The 23,990-nt window shown below is 43.7% G+C and overlaps 1 long non-coding RNA gene across 2 annotated transcripts; it reads left to right on the top strand.

Annotated features, from left to right (window-relative positions):
- Positions 1–4,050: 4,050 nt before the first annotated feature.
- Positions 4,051–23,373, top strand: LOC146172617 (uncharacterized). 2 transcript variants are annotated; one of them, XR_014702516.1, is made up of 4 exons: positions 4,051–4,370; positions 18,054–18,141; positions 19,437–19,521; positions 22,462–23,373. It is a non-coding gene; the product is annotated as an uncharacterized LOC146172617 (long non-coding RNA). The 2 variants fall into 2 exon arrangements; XR_014702515.1 differs by lacking the exon at positions 22,462–23,373 and having other exon boundaries at positions 19,437–20,072.
- The last annotated feature ends 617 nt before the right edge of the window (positions 23,374–23,990 follow it).

Below are 23,990 nucleotides of genomic sequence, written 5' to 3'. Positions count from 1 at the left end.
CGGCCGAGCGCATTGTGCGCCGTCCTAGCAGAAAATGCGGCCGCGGATATATATTTGTTTGTGCGTGTGTGTGTGTGTGTGATTTAGCATGCTCACGATGAATACTTCCCCATCTACTATATTCACAGCGTTTACACGTGTTTAAGCATTTGATTACTTTTTATGTCCAGCAGTAATTAGGTGGATAGACTGCGCAATATATCAGCGTGTAAGAAGATGAAGGCTTTTTTTTTATTTATAAGTACTACATAACAAAAACACTTCACTTTGTTTTCTCCTTGACTGTTCATTGGATCGCTTACCTTGAGGAGATTGTTCCTTTTTCTTTTCCATAAAGGAAGGGGTTTCAAAGGTTTTCTTTGGCAACCAAAAGTGAAACTATATTTATAATATTGTTACAAAACATAAATACTTGCGTACATAATATCTACATACATATATATGCAATCCATCAACCTTTTTACAATCCATCACAGTGCATAAACTGCAGAACGGAAGGCGAGAATGACCACAACTAGTTCAATTGTAATACACAAAATAGGGAGGATATCGACCTACTGGCAATGCCTTAACTTCAAGAGCTTCAAGCGCTGCCTCTGTGCTTCGCGGTCTTTGTTAAGGTCCTTTGGAAGGAACCTGAATCTAAGCAAAGCATTAAATTTAACGATGTCCCCCAAATTTATATTTGCGTGCTCACAGCAACCAATCGGGGGCAGCATCAAGTTTGGCAGACTGCTTGCAAATTCAAGCAAACTTTCCCCATGCAGCTGATTTGTGCGGCTGAACACAGTAAAAGCATCCTCTATGAGTTTGTTTCTGTTGTACAGTCTTTGGCTTTGATACACAAGGCCTCTTTTGTCAAAATGTAATGTAAATTAGGAATTTAAATCTGCCCTTGCTTCATTTTGTGCGACACACAGATACTCTCCATAAACAGGACAGCCATTTTTGACAATCGCTTTCCTTGCCACATACCCTGCGACGTAAAACACTTAGGCATTGTTGCTTTTATTTTCTGAGTACCCAGAGTGATCATTTTCAAGATTGGCCTCAATGATGTCTTCATCATCATAGATTTTCCCTTTATCATGATATCATATACAGCATCTGAAAGGTGCTGCTTCTGCATAGACTCCGAAGTGCCAGCGAGGCTCAACAAAGCACTTACGACGTGTGGTGAACAATTTTCTCCCTTCGGTGATTGTGCTAGATTATAGATTTACAATTTGACACTCACAAGGAACAGTGACACTGTGGAATGAACATCACTTCCTGAAGATTGCTGTATTATCCCAAACATATTTTCAAGTTTATCTTGGCTGAGACGAGATGTCATTAGATATTTGAACCCTCCCAGGTACCACAAAGTTGGCTATGAAGGGCGGGCTCCGGTGGGTACGATGTAGGCAATGCAGGACAGCCCCAGTGGGCTCAATGTGGGTACTGCAAGAGAAATGTGGGCAGCCCTGGCGGGGCAGCCCACATTTCTCCGGCATTGCCAAAAGGACACATCCCGCCAACTCCCCCCGATGGTCTTACTTTGGACAGATTTGGGCAGCCGCTCTGGATGAACATTTTTTTTTATTTCTGTTAGCCCCTCAAGTAATGACATAGGACCGACGCGGCTTCTATAGCGCAAACCGCACTTGGGCTTGCCCACATTATTCTCATAGGGGTCCGACGAAGGAAATTGATGGAAATCCCTAGTCCAGGTTTTCCCAACCAATATTTATGCACATAATTAAGTAATTATTTTATACATGTCTGCACTTTGTAAACAGCCACAATAATAAATTTTGCACTATTTCATAGCGTTCATCTTTCCTAAAAGACTTCATGTACATCCTGTGCCGGCTACGGAGATGTGTGTTCTGAACAGTAATATTGTGGACAGTTGCAGGCTGTCCCGGGGCAACAGTTAGCAATCAGTTTGTTTTAGTATGTTTAGCGCAATTTTCATGAGCGCGAGAACTAAAGCCACGTAAATTTCTAACCGACTAAACATGGTAACAACTGTTATACAAATCATCTATAACAGTAATTTAGGGCAACATCTAATACAAACAGAGGTTGAACACAATGATTACGCAATTGCACGCACGCCTTCTAGCCCCATTACGGCCTATGTGGGACCTACAGCGGTTTTGTGTAGGCAGCTCTAATTGGGCTGGGTGTTGGTTTTGAACCAAAAGCCAATTTGCTGTTGCACGTGCCTTCAAATTCTCCACAAGGAACCGATTTTGGTATCATGCGGGCCCTTCCGCCTTCCAGCCCCATTACGGCCTATGTGGGATATAAAGCAGTTTTATGTGGGCAGTCCCAATTGGGCTGGGTGTTGTTTTTAAAGGCCTAGAGCCCACCTGCTGTTGCACGTGCCTTCAAAGTCCCCACAAGGAACCGATTTTAGTACCATGCGGGCACGCCTGCCTTCCAGCCCCATTACCGCTTATCTGGGACCTAGAGCGGTTTAGCTAAGGCTGCCTCATTTGTGCTTCACGAGGGCATGCCCAAATTGAGCTCTAATTCATATTTCACCTCCCCTCAAGTAACCTACAAGGGGCCGATTGGGGCAGCATGTGGGTATGTCCGTTTTCTTGCACCACTACGACCCATGTTGGTCCCACAAAGATTTAATGGGGGCGGCCTCATTTCGGATTTATGAGGGCTTTTCCATAAAAAGCCCACATTTAGGTTGGATTGCCCTCAAATATCCGACAAGGAATCGTTTGGTCTGGATGCAGAAATGTGCAATGCATTAGCCCGAGCAATGCCCCTATTGGACCCATGCAGGTGGAACAGGGGAAGGCCAAATGGGGCTTGCCCACTTTTGCCCCATCAGGGACAAATGCAGGTTTTATGATGGTTGCCCCAGCCCCACTTACCTACATCGGACCTACTGGGGCCCCACATTCTGTACCATCTGGGCTAGCGTAGAACACAAGCATGAAAGCAAGTCAAGGGTGCTCTTTACTATAACCTCTGCAGAGGGCATGTGCTAAAGCAGACGTTTGCGGGTTTTGTGCGACACCACGGACACGAGCACCCGCGAATAGCCGTGCGTGGCAGCGCCGTGTCTGGGAAAAAGGGGATCCTGGTGGTGTGCCAATGACGAGTGTTTGGACCTTTTAGGCCCCTCGGCGGAGGCAACACACCACTTTGGCCATGCTTCCCATAGACGGCACCTCAGGCCTGACCCGACTAGAGGAAATCGGCAGTCGCCTTTTCCTATCCTCCCCTCTATCTTTTGTTTTCTTGTCTTCTTTCCTACAACTGTCCTGTCTCTTCCTCTTTTCTTGGATTTTTCCTTTTCCAGGCGGCAAGGGTTAACCTTGTGTGGCTAACCACCCTGTGTTATGCAATATTTGGTTATAGTCAGGGTGTAAGGCTGGCGTGGACTGGACTTTCTTGGAAGCTCCTGTCCCGTCCCCTTGTTGGGCTCGGTGGTGGGTGGCCGCCACCCTGGCCGAACAACAACACTATTTTTATGGCTTCTTTAGTCTCACATGATCGAACCCGAAAAATGGGTCGCACCGACGAAACTTCCAAATTCTGCCTGAAAAACCCAAACAGGTTCCCACGATTTTATGCAGTGCACAGTGACAACGCTCAGAAAACGGCTAGACAAATCTCACCTTTAATACTGACCAAGACACTTATAGAAGTAATAGGTCCGGGTTACAACTGCTCTCGGGGCTGTAAACCTGTTGCGTATGCAAGAATTCAATCTGCGATATCGGATAGTTACGTCTCTACCTGTCTCTCGTTTTTCCATTACGATATCATAAAAAAACAGCATTTGAAAAAAGTTCTTTGTCACAAGCAGCCTTCAAAAATGCGCACGTAACATATCTAAAGGATGGTCCATAATGTGCATAGGTGTCTTATCGCATCTTTTGTGGCTTCCTTACCTTAGCGTTGACGCCTGCGTGCTCATGAAAAAATCTGAACCGTGCAATGCTAAAGTGTGCTCAACTAACACCATATTCTATCCGCAGGTAGTGATGTGTCAAAAATGGTGAAGGAACAGATTATTTAGCGGAATTTCTTTGTCATCCCCGATAATCTTGTCGCCTCTGTGCCGTCGCTTTTTGATGCAGATGCCTTTTAGCTACAGACCGATATGAAGCCCTTCTTCACAGCACATGGCAGCTGGGGTATATACCTAGCAGAATAGTCAGTCAATATTTTTCCTGCTTGTGACAGAGTCGAGCCACGACCGCGACTTCGCACTCGTGCAGTTCAAGCGCGCGTCGCTACACAGTAGTCGACGCGCGCTCAATGCATTGCGTCGACTACACAGTAGTCGACGCAATGCATTGAACGAGCTAGCAAGACTGGGACTCCGGCGACGGATTTAGGGGGCACACTACGTGAGTACCGTTTTTTTGAGCGCATCACTTGCGATTTGCGTGCATATATACGGACTGGCCCCATGCTCCTATTTGGGTCGCACGGCGCGCTTGATGATTTTGGCATCGGAGCCTTGGCTTACAAATAAAATATTCTAAACAAGCTTCATCAAGAACGCAACTATAGATAGAGAAAAACGGTTACTGAAGATGTGGAGTGTTTCGTTCGGCCATGCGGCGTCTGCAGTCGTCCAGCCAACTTTCTCGGGGCATTGAAATTGGGATTTTTATCGACGGGTGTTTGAATCATGGACCACGGTTATAGAGGCACAGAACTGATACCATTAAGACGTAGTCGGCGTGCGGCTTTAACGCTTTCCGAAGTGGTATTCGAGATTATTCATATCGAAACACTCAGCCTTTCGAGAGTACCTCTGCGTTTAAAATGAGCCTCTTCGCTTTTACGTTTTATATCTCAGAACTGCTCCGGTTGAATTGCGTTGGCGAAAACTGAGGCAGGTCTTTACTTTGATATATGCGAACTTGTACCGAAATTTCACTGGATGCGGTTACTCCTAAGTTGTGATACATCAAGGCCTTATCTGCGACGCTGGGTTCCAAAAAAAAAATGCGTCCCATTCAGATATGCGTGTTGAGTATCATCGCTCCTATGTGCTTTTGACGCAAATTAGAACGCGTTTTATTCTTCCTTTCATTGCCGTATTTATCCCACATTGCCGTATATATCCCACATTCTCAAGGAGTGTTACCTGTCATGATGCTCAACCATTGCGATTCGATGTGATGCACTTACCATCCAAGTGAAAGTGGCTGGCAAGAAGGTTGTATAGAAAGGCAGCCAGTCATCCTGATAGACAGATAGGTGTAGCGAATGCCTGCATAGAGAAACATATACGTAAAGAGCGGACACTTCCATAGGGCCCTTCGGCCGAGCAGTGCCAGCGCCCCGTGCGGCTGGTCAGACCGCTAATTATGTCCTCCGAGGTTTTTGGCACGTGATTTCCTCGGTTTTGGTTTCGCTTTCGATAGAATGCTTTCAATTCTGACTTACCTTCAGCATTAAAATATTCAACTATTCAACTATTTGAATATATTGAATATATTCAAATATTCAATATTCAAATATTCCGTGCTGTTTCTCTGCTGACACAAGCCATCGTGGGAACTTTTGGACGTGGTGCCGGCTCTGCACAAAGCCCTGCTGGCAGTGCCGCGCTGCAAGCCCCGAAGCCCTGATCACCTGCATCGCCATTTCAACGAACTCTGCCAGCGCATGCGCAGTTGGCACACTGCAGGAACTGATATAACTAGGCGTCTTCCTGCTCGGTGGTCATTTGGCAGCGGCGGCAGCTCGTGGGATCACCTGCTTATCGAGGAATCCTGCTTTTTACAGTTTCCGTGCTGTTTCTCTGCTGACACAAGCCATCGTGGGAACTTTTGGACGTGGTGCCGGCTCTGCACAAAGCCCTGCCGGCAGTGCCGCGCTGCAAGCCCCGAAGCCCTGATCACCTGCATCGCCATTTCAACGAACTCTGCCAGCGCATGCGCAGTTGGCACACTGCAGGAACTGATATAACTGGGCGTCTTCCTGCTCGGTGGTCATTTGGCAGCGGCGGCAGCTCGTGGGATCACCTGCTTATCGAGGAATCCTGCTTTTTACAGTTTCCGTGCTGTTTCTCTGCTGACACAAGCCATCGTGGGAACTTTTGGACGTGGTGCCGGCTCTGCACAAAGCCCTGCCGGCAGTGCCGCGCTGCAAGCCCCGAAGCCCTGATCACCTGCATCGCCATTTCAACGAACTCTGCCAGCGCATGCGCAGTTGGCACACTGCAGGAACTGATATAACTAGGCGTCTTCCTGCTCGGTGGTCATTTGGCAGCGGCGGCAGCTCGTGGGATCACCTGCTTATCGAGGAATCCTGCTTTTTACAGGTTGGTGTACAAAGCACTCTTATTATTTTATCAACAATTAACCAACAATGTTGCTGCTGCTGCCGCTGCCATAGCGTCACCTTGCAATTGTTCCTTCCGTGATTTGTTGTTGTTGCTGCTGTGTTTTTTTAAGATTTTCAGACATGTCTTATAATTGCCTCTCATGTCAGCTGCCCATTGTCTTGGATGAAGGATCGGGGTCAGTGCAATGCTCAGAATGCTCGAGTGAGTACCACTTTGGCAAGTGCGCTGGCGTAACCGAGAAATCCTTTAAGGGAAAAACCGAAACCGCCAAGGCTAATTGGAGATGCCCAACATGCAGAAGCGCTGTGACACGCGTTCAAAGCGAAGTTGAAACCGATGTTCTCATGGCCATTAATCAAAAGCTCGAAAGCTTGCCGGCACTAGTTGAAAAAATCAGTGACATGGAAAAATCTGTTCAGTTCATGTCAGGAAAGTTCGATGAATTTGAGCATAAGATAAGAAGACAGGACACAGAAATAAAGGCGCTCAGAGAGCGGGTGGCAGAATTGGAAGAGAAGGATTTAGCTCGTGCTACAGTACAAGTTGATCTTGAGCAACAAATAAATGATCTAGAATTTCGCAGTAGGCGGCTTAATCTGGAAGTACACGGTGTCCCTGTTGTCGCGGGCGAAAACCTGTTATCATCTCTGAATCAGATTGCCGACATGCTTCAAGTCCCTCAGCTCACTGACGCTGACGTCGCATCAGCTCACCGCCTGCCAGCCAGGAGAGATAAAATCCCCGGAATTATTATCCGGTTTACCAAGCAGCAGACAAAAGACGTATGGCTTCAGAAAAGAAGCGTGCTGAAAGACAGTGAAACAAATGCTTTCATTCAGGAAAACCTAACTCGCTACCACAGAGAACTTCTTCGGGACGCGAAGAATAAGGCAAAGGAAAAAGGCTATGCTTTTGTCTGGTACGTGAACGGAAAAGTTCTGGTTCGAAAGACAAGCGGTGCAGTTGCCATTGTTATTAAGACCAAAGCTGACCTTGATGGCCTGTAACTGACGCATTGTTTGTTCTAATTTGTTGAAAAAAAAAAAAAGTGATGGATGGTACTCGCTATTACTTGCCCAGTGATGTTGATCAAGTGGTGTCAGATTTTCCGGCGACCTCTTACAAATGTATTCACCTGAATACTAGGTCTGTGAAAAACAAAGTATTCTGCCTGCAAGAATTTTTTGCTAGTTTTTCCTTTGAATTCTCTGCAATAATGTTAACCGAGACGTGGAGCACAAGTGACTGTGATGTTTTCAGGTTGAAGAATTTTACGACATATTATGCAAACAGACATGTTCGCGGCGGTGGTGTTGCGTTATTGCTTCAGGATGACGTTGAAGGCGAATTACTTGAAGCATACACTTTAATTACCACAGATTATGAAATGATTTCAGTTTCTACACAAAGTGCTGTATTCTCTGTGTGTTATCGCCCTCCTAACGGTAATATTGCATCATTCTTACAGTTTTATGACATGTTCTTGGCTTTTGTTGTTCAGTATCACAATAAGAAAACCTTAATAGCTTGTGGTGACTTTAATATTGATATGGGTAATCCCAACCAATCTGCTAGAGATTTTAATATGACTGTTATGTCTAATGGCTTTGTTAACCTGATCAATACACCAACCAGAGTCACAAGCGAAGGCCATTCAGTTCTCGATTTAATTATTACTAACTCTATGCAGCTGAATGCTTTTTCTTGTGTTTTATCTTGTTGTGTTAGTGATCATCTTCCCGTGTTTGCTTGCATTAAGAAGGCTAGTACAATAGGGAGTAAGTCCACATCAATCACATACCAAGCTATTACAGAATCATCTTTGAAATCCTTTAGGGATGCTCTCACGAAAGTATATTGGAGAAAGATAGCTGAACTTCATGACGCAAATGTTGCTTATAATACGTTTATCGATTGCTTTAAACAGATGTATCGCGACTGCTTTCCTCTTGTAACACGTGTGAAAAGTCGCAGAATCCGCAAGCCTTGGGTAACGCCAGAGCTTCGCAGAGAAATACAAATGAAAGACAAACTGTATAGAAAATTTTTGACCAGCCGGAAGGCTGAGGACCTTGCGGTATTTAAAAAATATAGGAATAAACTGACTAAAAAACTGCGGTCTGCCCGAACAGCCTATCATGTGTCACTTATAGAGGTTAAGGATGCTCGAAATGGTGTACTATGGTCGAGATTAAATACACTGCTGCAGCGGGACAGCTCACGCACTGCATTAACAAAAATAAATATTGATGGAAAGGAAGTTTCTGGCGTTGAACTCGCTAATGTATTCAATACTTTTTTAACGAGCTTGGCTACCCGTGCTGCCGGATCTGACGCTTGCAAATATGTTCGAATTCAGAATGATGAAACAATTTTTCTGCACCCAGTCATGGTAGGCGAGGTAGTGTCGGTGATAACAAATCTTAACAATAGCACTAGCTGTGACATTGATGGTATCCAAATACGGCCAGTCAAGCATGTAGTTGATATAATTGCTCCCATACTTGCTCACATCTTTAACATGTGTTTAGAGGCTGCAGTTTTTCCGGTAAAAATGCAATTAGCAAAAGTTGTTGTTCTTTACAAAAAAGGAGATCGCAACGCCCTCGGCAACTACAGACCAATCTCTGTTTTGCCAGTGTTTTCGAAAGCATTTGAGAAAATGCTCCATTTAAGAATGTCAAATTTCATCCATAAATTTAACTTGCTAACACCGTTTCAGTTTGGCTTCTGCAAAAGCAAATCAACTGAACTTGCGTTACTCCAACAAAAGGAATATATAATAAAGCAACTTGAAAACAAAGCTATTGTCATTGGTGTATTTGTGGACTTCTCAAAGGCTTTTGACCTGGTAAATCATGAAATCCTACTAAATAAATTACACTGCTATGGTATCAGAGGAAAAGCGCTCTCCCTCTTAAGTTCCTATTTGTCGTTTAGACAGCAAGTGGTGTTCATAAATGGTATACGGTCTGAGCCGAAGCCGCTCTTCTGCGGTGTCCCCTAAGGCAGTACGCTAGGGCCTCTACTCTTCAATATCTACCTAAACGATATTGTCAACATCAGCGATAATACAAAGTTTTTCATCTATGCCGATGATACGAGCGTATTTTTTTCAGGTGAAAATCTTCATGAACTTATCAAACAATGTAATGCCACAATGAAAGCACTTGAGGTCTGGTCTGCAGTTAACTTGATGCAAATAAACGAGAGTAAGACCAAAGCTCTCATATTTAGGCCGAAAAACAAAGTTATCCCACCGCACGATAATATTATATTAAACTCGCGGGCTGTAGAAATAGTTGAGCAATTTAAATGCCTCGGGGTTATATTTTCTGCCAGTATGTCATGGGATTATCATGTCAATTATATCTTGAAAAAAATAGCTCAAATCACTGGTATTATAGGCCGTCTAAAGTACATACTTCCCACAAAAACTAAGATGCTGGTATACAATTCAATATTCAACTTGCATTTAAACTATTGCCAGTTAGTGTGGGGCACTACAACATTCACCAACCTTGAACGTATTCATTTAATGCAAAAAAGATATCTCCGAAATACATATAATTTACCGTTCCGACATCCAAGTGCAGCTCTCTTTTGTCATTCCAGAGTTATTAAAGCACATAATCTTTATAAATATCGCCTCAGTGTTACTTTTAAAACAGAAATCAGGAATAATGTAACAAACCTTAAGAATTTAGCAGAACTAAGGAAAAAAGAATCAGTCTATCCAACAAGACGTGGCGAAGAATGGACAGTGCCAACACCTCGATTAAATCTTGGTAGGGAATGCCTTCAGTACACTCCTCCATCTCTTCTAAATAGGTATATCCACATTAACCTCGATTTGTTTTCTTTTCCACGTCGTGAACTACATAATTTGTTTTTGAATAACATGGTTTAAGTTTCATTATGTATACATATTGCTGTGTCGTGTATCTTCTGGTGTTTCTTGATGAGCTTGTTTTTAAAATTGTATAAACTCTTGTGTTGCCTCCCTGCCAATAATTAGGATTGTAGACTCGTCAAGCTGCTCAAGGGCAGCTTTTTTCTACGATTCCTCCATCTGTAGTTTTAGATGGGAAAATAAACTTTGACTAACTACATCGTCTAGAGTTGCCCGCAAGTGCTTTAATGATGCCATGCATACGGACGTATTAAAGTTGTGGATCGCAATCGTTTTACTGGAAATACCGCAAGGTTCTCGGAGAACATAAGCGCGGCTGACTTAGGTCATGCAGGTTAGAATAATGCGATCAGAGCTGTTGTGACTGTAATGTTTTGCCGTTATTGAGCCGTTTTTTTAGTGGCACACAAGGAGGCAATGGCTCCATAGAAAAAAGTTTATTTTCTTGTTTACATATTGAATGGCACAGAAAGAATACTGAATCCCACACTTTATAAAATAAATCATAAAACAAAGAGCAACAAGTTTGAAGGTATGGCGAAGCACGCGGAAAAGTGTCACGATGAAGAAATTTCGCATACCGGCTGTGTGTCCTTCCTCTAAAATATCACCCGTGAAAACATCAGGAAAGGATTTGTGAACTGGTGAGAAGAGAGGAGTCGCTGGAGAAAGATTTGATGCTGGGAAAGGTTGAGGGTCGCAGGAGAAGGGGTAGGCAGAGAACGCGATGGTTAGATGGCATCCTCGAGGCGCTGAAGATAAAGTTATGTGATGTTAGGAAGATAGTAAGAGACCGGAAAGCGTGGCGTGACATGGTCTATAGGGTCACGAAGAGTCGGACACGACTGAACGACTGAACTAAACTGAGACACAAGTAAGGAGGAAAAAATGCAGGCACAGCCCGCGCGGAATTTCTATAAATCAGCCTAGCTCAGTAGTCTGTTCAGAAACTTAAACACACCACACCGAATACATAATAGTAACCCAATGCTATGATTATACTCATGATCGCGGACAAAATTGCCCTCTGCCAGTATGGCAAGGGTATTACAGGGAATCCACTGTTAGCGACTAATAGCAGTAGGTGTCGTCGAAATGTAAGCCACGAACAGGCAGCAGCGCTTTTTTGACCCCGACGAGAATGCTTTAGCCATGACAAGAAATTCGGCATGTAAACATGGTGCTTACGAAGCGGCAAAAGCCCATTCATTTTGCAAACACAGCGAAGTAAACACCATTCACAAAACGATCCCAAATGGACAACATACACTTCTTGTACTGCCGAATAAAAGTTAAGTGTTAAGATACATCTGAGCCACCGAAAAATTATTTGCCTTAAAGCTGCCTTAGAAAATTACGCAGTCGAAGGAATGCACATGTTCTTCAGAAAAACACGACCCAAAAACATACACTAACTGCACACTAAACGTGCGTCACATCTCCTATTCTATGTTACACGTGCAAAATACGTTCACGTTGCGCCACAAACGACTTCTTAGCGTTCTTAGCACAACAACAGAAAACTATTTCTGCAGGCAAAAGGAAACTAGTTACCGGCCAAACAAGGTGACGCATTGAAAAACACGGTGAGGTGGGCGTAACCGGCGGCACATGACCGGCTCAGCATCAACGTTTATATGGAAAGAGAAAAGAAAGCATACGCTTTGATGCAAGCCGGTGTACGTATGATAAGCTATCTACCTTTGATGCGGAGTGGAAGCGAACATCGCTACGCTGCCTCGCGGGTGGTCAGACCCTTACTTGCTCGGCCGCGAAAAGGCTCGAGTGTCCGCTCTTTACGTAAGTATGTTTCTGTATGATGCCTGTCCGATCACTTCGTTCAGTTGTTCAGCAGCGTATCATGCATGACGAAATGCTGTAGCCATGTAATTCAAAACAACGTTCAATATTATATTAGTGATTTCTTCAGCAACCATTCATAGCGATAAGGGATACCCAATAATTGAGAAAGCTTAAGCTTAGGCTTTATAATTAGACGTGATGCTCTGCGTAGTACGTATTGCCGCCTTGTGGTTATCGGATGATAACTTGATTATACGTGTTTCTTTTGCGTACGTATAGACGAGGTTTATGCTTCAGCTGAGTATATATGCATTTACCCGCAGACTTAGCTAGACGGAATTCATATTGTCGACAGCTTCGTGGCGACGCAGACATTTAGCGTCGGGATCTTTCGCTTAGCGGACCACATTTGTCCTGCGTTGGCGATCTTCAAATGCTCGCTCACGTTAGAACTCAGCCTTTTCCGCACACTGACGTCGCTCCGCGTTCGTTTTTATTACTCGTAGCTCGGCCTTCTGGCTTCGTTTGAACTGTCCAGGTGCCTCATTACGAGCTTTCTCTACAGCTTCTTAATCCGCCTTGCTAAATCTTTCTTGTCGGTAAGCGCAACCACCACAAGATTTCCGCGAAGGTGCATCACGATAGCACACATCCCCAAAACCGCCACACTATTCATCCAATCTGCTACAATGCCATACGATGTCTCCGCACTCCAACCTTCCAGAGGGTACAGGTGGCCCAAAATTATTACGGAGCACGCGAGCGGCGGGCGAAATTAAAAAAAAAAAACTGCATGTCATTGTCTTCTATGAGATGTGCAGCAAAGAGACATGTATTCAGTAATACTTTGAGAATATATTAAATATAGGCTCGTTAATATCTAGTCAATATTAAAAATCAAGTATTAAATGTGTCAAAATATTTTATATGAAATTATACTCGGAGCATATTTCAAATATTTGAAAAGTACATATGTTTATTTAGCATGCAGTGGAAAAGAAAAGGCAAATGTTATTCGCACGTGTGGCGTCTGACAGCATGCATTGGCCATAAAATGGCCCTTCGGAGTAAATGAATGGTATCTCCTGGTGAAAAACTGCAGAAGTTTCTGGGGAATGTGCGCGAGAAGTGGCAGCTTGTTTATTTAGCTAGTGGGACATATGCTTCCAGAGGGTGCTTCAAGAGAGAGCTTAGCATATGCGCTTCTTCAGATTCTGTGCCCCGTCAAAAATAAGACTTAACGCACATGTTCATGACTGAGAATTCAACATCGGAGTGCTTGCATTCGCAAAAGCGGGGCCAGAAGGTAGCCTGCGACAAATTGAGTAGTGTGCTGTTGCATGTGCCTCCTGGCAAACGCTTCGTGCACACGCTAAATGCGGGACAGCGCCAGCCGCCACGGGACGCCTTGTTTGATCGGGTACCGGAATCTTTGGCTGGCGCTGAATGAACAAATGCTGTTTACCCTTTACTGGAGGCTACATTGAGCGAACAACCGCAGTTCTGTCGCGTTGTAAGTCTACACAATATGCAGTACTGACCTGATGTGAATTTGCACCGGAATCGTGCGCTCAGGCAGCAGCAAAGATGAAAGATAACGTAATGGTGTAGGTTTTTTAAAAAAACTAACTGTCGGTACCTAATTTGTGTTACTTATTGGCAAAATATGGCTAGAACAATTTTTATAATGCGGCAGAGAAAAGAAATTAATAGTGCTTTCGCAAATGTAAACATGGTGTTCAGCGTAAGCTTCGCACCATAGTCACAGTGCGTAGAACCTGAAAAAGATCGTGAGCGAAGCAGGCATGAAGTTTCCTTTTTCTTCCAGGAAAAAGTTAGGAGGTTTGAGCAAGTCAAACAAGAAATTAGAAAGGCAGAAAGAACTACCGAAAAACATTTATCAACTGTTGTTGCGTACAAGATTTCGTTGTCATGCGGCCGATTTTACATCGGAAAAAATGAACAGTGCGTGAAGGAGCGACTGCCTGAGCAAGCGAAGGCTATAGAAAACCACTCAACCCGAAATAAGTCATTCATTCCACATATTGCAAGGACTGTGAGGCGTTTTTAAGCCATTCGACATTCATCACCAAATGTAAAGACCTGACCTCACACGTCATTTAAGAGGTATTTCACATTCACGAATTTGGTGACACATGTATTAGACAACCTTATGTGGCTCTATACCAACAAGAGCTTACCTATCTCAATCAGGGACGGCTCTGATTGCTGCAATTTGTATCTCGGGACCATGAGTATATCTCAATTGATTTTCCTTCTGTGCTTTGGCTATCTGCTTTATATTGATCCTTGTGCCGCCATAAACTCTTTGGGTTTTAGTCAGCGCATGTTTCTGTCGGGGCTTTCCACTCGTGCTGTTGTTGAGCGCTGTTTCTTCATTTCGTTCAACACGAACCAACCAGCCCGACAAAGCAACGTTCTTGAAGTATTAGATTGCAGTGATGTGATGTCGGCTAGGATTAATCAATGATATAAATATGACATCTAGTTCCGCCATTTTAATAGTAATTGATCCTAGAGGACGGGTAATGCTGTTTCCTTGGGACATCTCGTGTGCGATTAGTGTTTTTGTGAATATGCTCCGATCTTGAGCAAGTTCACTTGAATCTGACCGTCTGTGAGTAGGAGGCTGAAGTTTTGAAGTGGTGGAGGTTGCAACTTAAAATAACGATATTGTCGTTCGGTTAGGTTTTTCATAAACATTAATGAGTATTTTCTTTCTTCAACTCGTATTGTGACATCTAGGAAGTTATTTTTTCAGTTCAGTAATTTTCTTCCAAAGAATGAATGAACTGTTCCGCACACCTGTCCATATTACGGATACGTTGATTCTCTCTCGATGATTCTCCTGTATTTTCGAAAATATGTAGAACACTACCGAAGGAGTTTTTGGTAACAGCGCCTTTTGAACTCCTAGTGGTAATTCGTTTTCATCATTTAGTTTAGTGAGTCTGCTGGGATCCCAAATGGGATCGCAAGTCTCACTTTTTATTAGATATTGTATGTAAAGCAACGCCTCCCCCCCCCCCCCCGCCTGTCAGGGTGATTTATTAAAACGTTTCCGCAACCATTCAATTCGACCACTTCAGAGCCCCCATAATACCACTTTCCGGTGACCATTACTATGCTGAACATCAACGAAAATTGCTTTAGTAAGTGATCAATGTCACCTTATTTCTTGCGTAACCTGCATGTATGTCAGGAAATATTTTGAGTGAAGATTCATCATGACTGAAATATTCGTAGCCCCGCCGGGGTGGTGCGGTGGTAAGACGCCCGACTACTGTGCCGGAGTTCCCGGGTTCGAACCCGACCACGGCGGCTGCGTTTCGATGGAGGCGAAACGAAGTGGCGTCCGTGTGCTGTGCGATGTCAGCGCACGTTAAAGATCCCCAGGTGGTCGAAATTATTCCGTAGTCGTCCACTACGGCTCCCCTTTCTCTCTCTATCCACTTTCACTCCCACCTTCGTCCCTTCCCTTACGGCGCGGTTCAGGTGTCCACAGAGCAAGTGTGACAGATACTGCGCCTTTCCATTCCTATGAACCAACCAACCAGCCAACCAACCAGAGATTCGTAAGGCAAAATGCTGATAAGACATGGTAAAAAATTGTGAGGTCTTCGAGCGAATGAAACATATTTGGTAGGCGTGCCGAGCAAAATACATACTGGACACACGCTATTTTTTTGCATTGCTTAGCACTGCATCATGTTTCGTTCGGAACTTAAACTAAACAATGCTGTGGCTTTTCTTGATACTCATCGTTGGTACACGTTGACAAATTTCGATGACTGATGCTTAAATGGACTTCAACAGAATGGCAAAGCGGGCGAGTTGGTGATACATGGTTTAAAAATAAAACAGCGCAAAACACACAGACGAAAGAATAGAAACAGACACCACAAGCGCTGACTCTCAACTGATTTTTTAATCATCGGAAACACTACATATAGGGGAACACAACAAATACATAGAAGAGCACGTGTAGCTACGTGTTGTCCAGATACGCCACTTCACTATCGCGCAGTAACAGCGAAGGTTTGCTGACGCACAACCTGGTTCTTTTTCTCATCTCAAAGGCTTCAATAATTTCACGTGTCAGCTGCACCGGGTGTTTGCACAAAATGTCGCTATAATGGAATAAAGGTGAACATGATTGGCATTCATGGCAATGGTCTGTTAAGTTCGAGGAACGGGCAGATACCAGGGAGCGGTTATGTTCACAAAGACGTGTGTTTATGCAACGTCCCGTTTGGCCAACATACACTTGACCACAGGCAAAGGGAATTTTATAGACCACCCCCTGACAACAAGGAACAAACTCTCGGTCATGTTTTATCCTTTCATGTTTTATTTTCCTTTCCTTTATCGATAGAGCCATTCAAAAAGACTTAGGTGAGACGACATCACGCATTTTCAGATACGTGGATGATTTCTTAGTATTTGTTGATAAAATGCATTTTCCGAGGCTTATGGCAGAAGTGATGGGTGTGTTCAAAGCGAATGGTTGTGGTTTACAGTTCACCAATGAAGTCCCGGCTGATGATCGAATAAAATTTTTAGATTTATGTTTGTATATAGAGAAAGATCATTTATGCTGGAAATATTCGCCGCGGACTGACAAGCCTTTACTTAACTATGTATCTAAGCATTCAAAAACCGTTAAAGGCGGGATTGTTGTATCTTCTTTGTCTTCGGCGTTATCTAGATCTTGCACACACAGGATGGATCAGAGCTTCCATGATCAAGTACGGAGGCTTAGAGAGGCAGGTTATCCGGATGAGGTGATCACTCTTGGATGCAATAAATTAATCAAAAGGCTCAAGACCTTGCCGTCTACTCAGAAAGATTGTGAAAAGCAGAAGATAGCGGTTATTCCCTATATACACCGTTTCTCGCATAACCTTAAGAATGTGGCCCGCAGGTTCGGTGTTCGAGTGGTTTTTTCGGCCCCAAATAAGCTTGGAAAGATTTGTTCCATTGTTGATAGGAAGACCAGTAACGCTTTAAATCCAAAACAGGTGTGCAGGATAAAACATGACCGAGAGTTTGTTCCTTGTTGTCAGGGGGTGGTCTATAAAATTCCCTTTGCCTGTGGTCAAGTGTATGTTGGCCAAACGGGACGTTGCATAAACACACGTCTTTGTGAACATAACCGCTCCCTGGTATCTGCCCGTTCCTCGAACTTAACAGACCATTGCCATGAATGCCAATCATGTTCACCTTTATTCCATTATAGCGACATTTTGTGCAAACACCCGGTGCAGCTGACACGTGAAATTATTGAAGCCTTTGAGATGAGAAAAAGAACCAGGTTGTGCGTCAGCAAACCTTCGCTGTTACTGCGCGATAGTGAAGTGGCGTATCTGGACAACACGTAGCTACACGTGCTCTTCTATGTATTTGTTGTGTTCCCCTATATGTAGTGTTTCCGATGATTAAAAAATCAGTTGAGAGTCAGCGCTTGTGGTGTCTGTTTCTATTCTTTCGTCTGTGTGTTTTGCGCTGTTTTATTTTTAAACCATTAAATGGACTCTTTATGGCTGTGTCAATCCGAGAGAAAATGACAGGAGTGCTCTCACTTTCTTCACACGTGACGCCTTGAATCTCAATATTGCATTTCTCAGGGTATTGGTCTGACTACAACAGCCTGCTGTAGACATTCTGTACCTTGATATCTATAGGCCCTGACATTTCGCATCTAGCACACTGTGTTCAGTTTCAAGCTTTTTGTTGCTTTCGTTTCAAGCTCAGCGTCCAGCGTTTCCTTTAGTTCATCGGCAGTATTGAGGGCGCAGTACAGGCTTGCTGTAAGTTTCTTCTGTTTGCTCGCCAATCTGATTTTGTAGACTCTACAATTTTTCTCGAAATAATTTGATCTCCTGAAGCAATTCCACTTTCATACTTAAATATACCTGCGGCTATCAAATTTATTTACTATTTCTGTGGTGTCATTTTCAGGATCTAAATAAATTGAATCAAACTTTGCAGGAGCGCTTCCCATCGTTCGCATCGCGTCGCATTTCATTCCACGTTACGGGACCTGTGTCATCAGCATTGCCACCCATCCGATCCTCAGGTGAGTCTTATCACGAAAACGAAGGGCCGTACTATCAAATGCTTTAGCTTCGGCTGTGGGGAGAATCTGCCTGTCGCGCAGCTTCTCTACAATGCGGTATTATACCTCGTAAAGGCGCTACATGTATTTACGAAACTCTTTTACTCAGCGTTACTATTTTGTGGGCGAGCTCCAAACCTGGAAATATAACTGACACGAAAAATAATAAAAGCGCTAAATAATTAAGAAAAAATTAGATCTTCTGCCTCATTAATGCTCGTTTTCGGACACTAGACTATTACCTAGAAGATCACATTTGTCTACATTAACCCAATTTTCGACGGACGTCCGGTTAAAATCCGCACGTCCGAAGCAGGATCGGGACATCCGCCGGAAAACGAAACACACCTAAAAACGGCCATCCGGATTGGGATGTCCGTCGAGTTTACGAGGGAGCCTCTTCTTCGGGTCAATATTCAAACAATTATTTACGAAAACCATTCTCTCGATCCAGACCTCAGCAAGGATCTGCAGTTCGCGTGTGGGCACTCATGCGTGGAATGGATTAATAAAGGTTACCAAGAGAATTTTAGACTGGAGCGCAATCATTATAGCATTACTATAGTAGTAAAAAAGATGCCTGCCAATCATTGCGATTTATATCAAATTATCTAGGTCGTGTTTTCTCGCGAGCTATTCATTTGCGAATCTATCGGAGCGGTTCTGCGGAGATTGTGCGCAAGCTTCTTCGCGCAGCTGCTTGGACGCGCTCACTGCACTTTGATCCTATAATCTACATTCGTGATGTCATTACCCCTAAGGAAACATCCTCAATTCATGAACCTCAATCGCACATGCATTTACCCAGCTGTTCGGACTCATGACGGAACCTGTACTATACTATGTATGTTCAAATGGTTCCGCTGAAGCATCAACGTTTCATCTGCCATGCTTGATTAAATACGTAAAATTCATAGATGGCTTCGGCCTTGTCTTATTGCCTCGGTTTTGAGGATGAAAAAGAAAGAAAAGAAGGAAAAGATGAAAGATGAAAAAAAAATAAGAAAAACCAAAATAAGGAAAAGGAGGAAAAAGAGAAAAAAAGGAAAATGACAATAAAGAAAAGGCCAATAAGGGAAACGACAATAACGAAAAGGAAAAACTAAAACGGAATATGAGGAAAGAGGATGCGGAGTAAGAAGGAGGGAACAGAAAAAACGTATCGTAGAATATATTTTTATCCCACCGTATATTTTGCGACAGCTGCGTCCAAACGTATCGAATGTTACTGAGCTCCCTTTTGTTCCTTATTGCAGGCCATTTTATGCCGAGCAAGTATGACCACACAGCGCCAGAAGAGAGTTGCAGCCTACGCAAGGAATGTGTGCACGTCTAGCTGTTGTGAGCTCTATTTAACAGAACCATTTTCTTCTTGACGCATTTCAGTGGTGGCGCAGGGTTTAAGGCGCTCGATATCTGTACACAAGGATGCGCGATCGAATATGTAGGCAAAAAAGCTAGGCGTCCGTATGCTTTGCGTTACAGAACCCCAGGGGTCAAAATTTTGGACCCTCTACTAAGGCGTCTCTCACAGCCTGAGTTGTATGTTGTATTGATACTGTAAAACAGCATGAGCCAAACCACCTTCTTCTTGACAAGTATTTCTTGTAGCTATTCTGCGGAAATTTCAATTCATAATGTTGCCATCCGTGAAGTGTTAAGGCGGCACATTAAAGTTCAATTGCTCCTCAAGAGTTCCCACGCAGTCATGTACAGACCAGTAGCAATTGTTACGCGTTTTGTTGGAACATGGCCCCGCCGCTAAAGAATCGGCGCCGGCGATCTTGGCATTTACAATGTTCGACGTTCCAACATTGAGCATGCTGTATGATTCACTACGCATCGGAGAGCTCCTCTGACGATTTGTCGCATACCCGTTGCGGTGGCCGCCCTGTAGTAACGCGACATTGTGCAAGCTATTAAAAGATAAGTGAATTGAAATACCTTAAGCCAAGCCTGCTTTTTGAGGTTCTTTATCTGCTCGGCGAATCCGGGTATATTTCAATAAATTTGTTAAATTATGCTGATGCGTTCTGCCTCTACAGATATTATTCTGCTTTAACATCTATTTTTACTGTTTTATCTTGGGTAATATCTCGGAAAAAGACATGTATAAACTCACCTACAGCTACTGCGCCCTCTGTAATGATAACATTGTAAATATGGCTGCCTGTTCGCCGACTGAAGGCGTGTCTGCCGGTTTGACACTAAACATATAATCCACTTTGCAGATCTTCAAAGCTATCTGTGTTTCATTTTTACATTTACACTAATCCGAAACCTCAAACAATATCCCACTGATATTGAAAAATGAATGCAAAGATATATTCAAGGCCGACAAGCCATATACACTGGCAGGAATATATTTACCAATGTATGTATGATCATGGAATCTTAAAAGCAATTTAAACCAATTGAATTGGACAATACACGAAGCGTATAAATAATCATTGCTAGCAAGGTAGCACAACGCAAGTAAACGTCATGCGGACAATAAAACAGTGTGAAAAATGGTCGTCGACGTGGCGCTGGCTCGAAGGTATGCGACAAATTGCGTTGAGGGCCTTGCACCTGGCGCCTGAGCCTCTACCATAGGCTCCCCGCACCGGAGCCACGCAGAGCATCTTCCACTGCGTGGTTCGAAAGAACTTTCAAGTGTGCGCCTTTTGCTCAAGGGCACGGTGTTCTTGTTCGGGCGACGTGCGAAATTCGCCCAAACACAAGGAGGCGGTGAACGGCCGGAAGCAGACGGGACTCTGATCCCTGCAAACGTCCATCAGGCTTCATATTATATCAAGCGTGAATGCCTCGCGCTGCACTAGTACACAGCGCCAAAATAATGTTGATGATATTGTGGTGACAGAGAGATGGAGAGACAGAAAGAGAAGTTTGCCAGGCGCTTCCCTCCTTGCGCGCTCTTTCAGCAGGTGATATCTCTCATACGTTTAAACAATGACCAGTGTGATGGGGAAGCTCCCTCTAACGCAGGAGCGCGGTTCTAGAATTGTTTTTGCGTTTAAGCTTTAGACTACCAATCGGTTGTAGAGGGGTTCACGTTCTCTTGTCTATGCGTTTCAAAAAAGAAATTGGGAAAGAGGGTACTTAAGCGCGAACCCTGGTTCGAAATCACCAGATACAGAAGGCTTGTTTTGTACAACCTTTGTAATATCGGGCCTAAATCTACAGTTGGCAACGTGATTATTTTGAAGCTGACCGATCTGAATAGGGTGATAGAGTTAGCCTTCATTCAAATTTCTTATACTTAAACAGGAATGACAAAGAAATCCCTCTTAACCGCAAGTGCATCCATTTATAGCTGTGAACTTTTCACCCTTTAAAAAATTAGTTCAAAAATTAACATTTCAAAAAGGAAACAAGTCAACTTTCGTGACATGTTTTTCAGTATGTGTAGCATTTATTAAACAACTTCCGTCAAAGGGATTAAACACGTGCTATTTTATCCATCTGTTTTTTGTGTGCTTATGCTTTCAGCGAACTCAACAATGATAACTTTGACATAGAGTTGATGAATTCTTCATTGCTGTCTTTATGTTGTTACCCAACTGCCTTGAATATGTGCTGAGAGCATAGTTAAATCATTAGTGCATATTGTGGTCAATGGTTATATAATTTATATATGCGTGACAAGTCAAAACTTTTCAGGTGTGTGACGCCTAAATTTGAGAAGCAGTGTACTTTTTGGTTATGGTGCACTGCCTAGGTATGGTTCTAGGTATGGTTATATTTGGTATTGGTAAGACTCGTGAAAGTTTCAGTGTTGGAACGAAGACTGCTGATGAAAATCGCCAATTTTCGTTTAGAACCATATGTAATAGAAAAGATTTCAACCTGCTTTCAAACAGTATGCCATCGAATGTAGATTCAATATATTTGTTATAATAAACGATATGCCAAAACATGACATTTTAATATTTTATGTGGTGGTAGCCTGATGCTGGACGATAGAAGTTTCACAAGATATGCATATAAAAGCTGCTTGTAGCTTGAAACAAAACATAATGTGAGTCCTTACATAGACATATAGAAAGTAACATGAAGGACTGTTCTTACAGGGCGCGCGACTCGATGTCATTTGCTTCATCCGTGTATGTATTACACAATAAATAAATTAGTAATATATATGCAGTAATATTCTTGCTCTTTTGGCAGCTAGTTCGACTTGCATAATACACGGCACGGGAACTGTACCAAGCAACTTATGCAAAAGGCAAGCGAACGTATATTTGCTAACATCCGCATTTAATCGACTTTTTTTTTCAGAAGAGGCCAGCGTTCCTGCCTGTGCTCACAGGACATTTCTTCAGGGCTAATCTCCGCACAAGCTGCTGAGACGTGGCATAGCCGTCACTGCCAGTATAGCCACTAGCGCTACTAATGTTTCATGGCAAACAGTTCCAGCTCCGACAACAGACCTCCATGGGAAGGCGACCTGTTCAAGTGCCGATTATGCGCGTATACTTCACCGAACTTCGCAGGTATTGACTTACATATGGTGCTGGAACACTCCAACGAAAACCCAGTCTTAGATTCACAGGTTCCCATGGTGTTTACAAGGAACTTCAACTGGAAGAATCGTATGGTACATAACACAGTAGGTCAAACATATGAAGCTAAGGTGTGCCCAATTCCCTCTCCTGAGTCTAACATTCACACTAAGCAAACTAGCGTGGGTGGTAGCTATATTCCCCGACAATGTGACAGGGACCATTGTTCAACTGTGCAGTCGTCGCATTTAACCGACCACAAGCGCACGCCGACCAGCGTTCGACCTTACAAACGCGTCCTGCGCTCTCATAAAGCTCCTTGTCCAAGCGAAATAATACGACACGAGCGCACGCTCACCCGCGAACGACCATACAAATGTGACACTTGCCCTTATGCAGCGGCTACCTCTTGCCAAATAACTGTGCACAAGCGCCGCAAACACACTGGCGAGAAACCTTTCAAATGCGACGCCTGCCCTTATGCAGGTGCTACTTGGGGAGGGTTAGTTGTGCACAAGCGCACTCATACTGGCGAGAAACCTTACAAATGCGACACCTGTCTTTATGCAGCTGCTAGTTCGGGAAAATTGAGCACAAGCGCACGCATACAGGCGAGAAACCTTACACATGCGACATGTGTCCTTATGCATCTGCTACTTTGGGAACTTTAACTCGGCACAAGCGCACTCACACTGGCGAGAAACCTTACAAATGCGACATGTGTCATTTTGCAGCTGCTAGCTCTTCACATTTATTGCGGCATAAGCAAAAGCACACTGCCTAAAAACCTTACAAATTCAACGTATGTGCTTTTGCAGCTGTTCTCTCTTCACATTTCGCTCTTCACAAGAGCATGCACACTGACTAAAAACCGTACATTCTACATGTATGCTTGACCAGCTGTTCGCTCTTCACGTTTAGCTTTGCATAAGCGCCCGAACACTGGCTGTAAACATTGCAAAGACGACATGTACCCTTGCGCAGTTCACCGCTCGTCAGATTTAGCTCGGCCTAAACACGCGTACACTGGCTAAGAACCTTATAAATGCGACATGTCGTTTTGCTCCTGCTCGGGCTTTGAAATCACCTGCATACAAGCGCGCGCACACTGGTGATGAACCTCAAAAATACGGCATACACTCTTACGTAGCTGCTCGGGCTTCACATTTAGCTCTGCATAAGTGCATCACACTAGCCAGAAACCTTATAAAATGCGACTTGCGTCCAATTAGTTTAGCTAGGCTTCGCGTTGAGCGGTACTTAGGCGCAATCACACTAGAGAGCGATCTAAAATGTGTCCTGTTG

This window comes from Amblyomma maculatum, unplaced genomic scaffold (assembly GCF_055883805.1).
Source record: "Amblyomma maculatum isolate TAMU_Amacu unplaced genomic scaffold, ASM5588380v1 scaffold_13, whole genome shotgun sequence".
Classification (NCBI taxonomy): domain Eukaryota; kingdom Metazoa; phylum Arthropoda; class Arachnida; order Ixodida; family Ixodidae; genus Amblyomma; species Amblyomma maculatum.
Note: the sequence above shows the minus strand (reverse complement) of the source record. Positions and strands in the feature narration are given on the sequence as shown.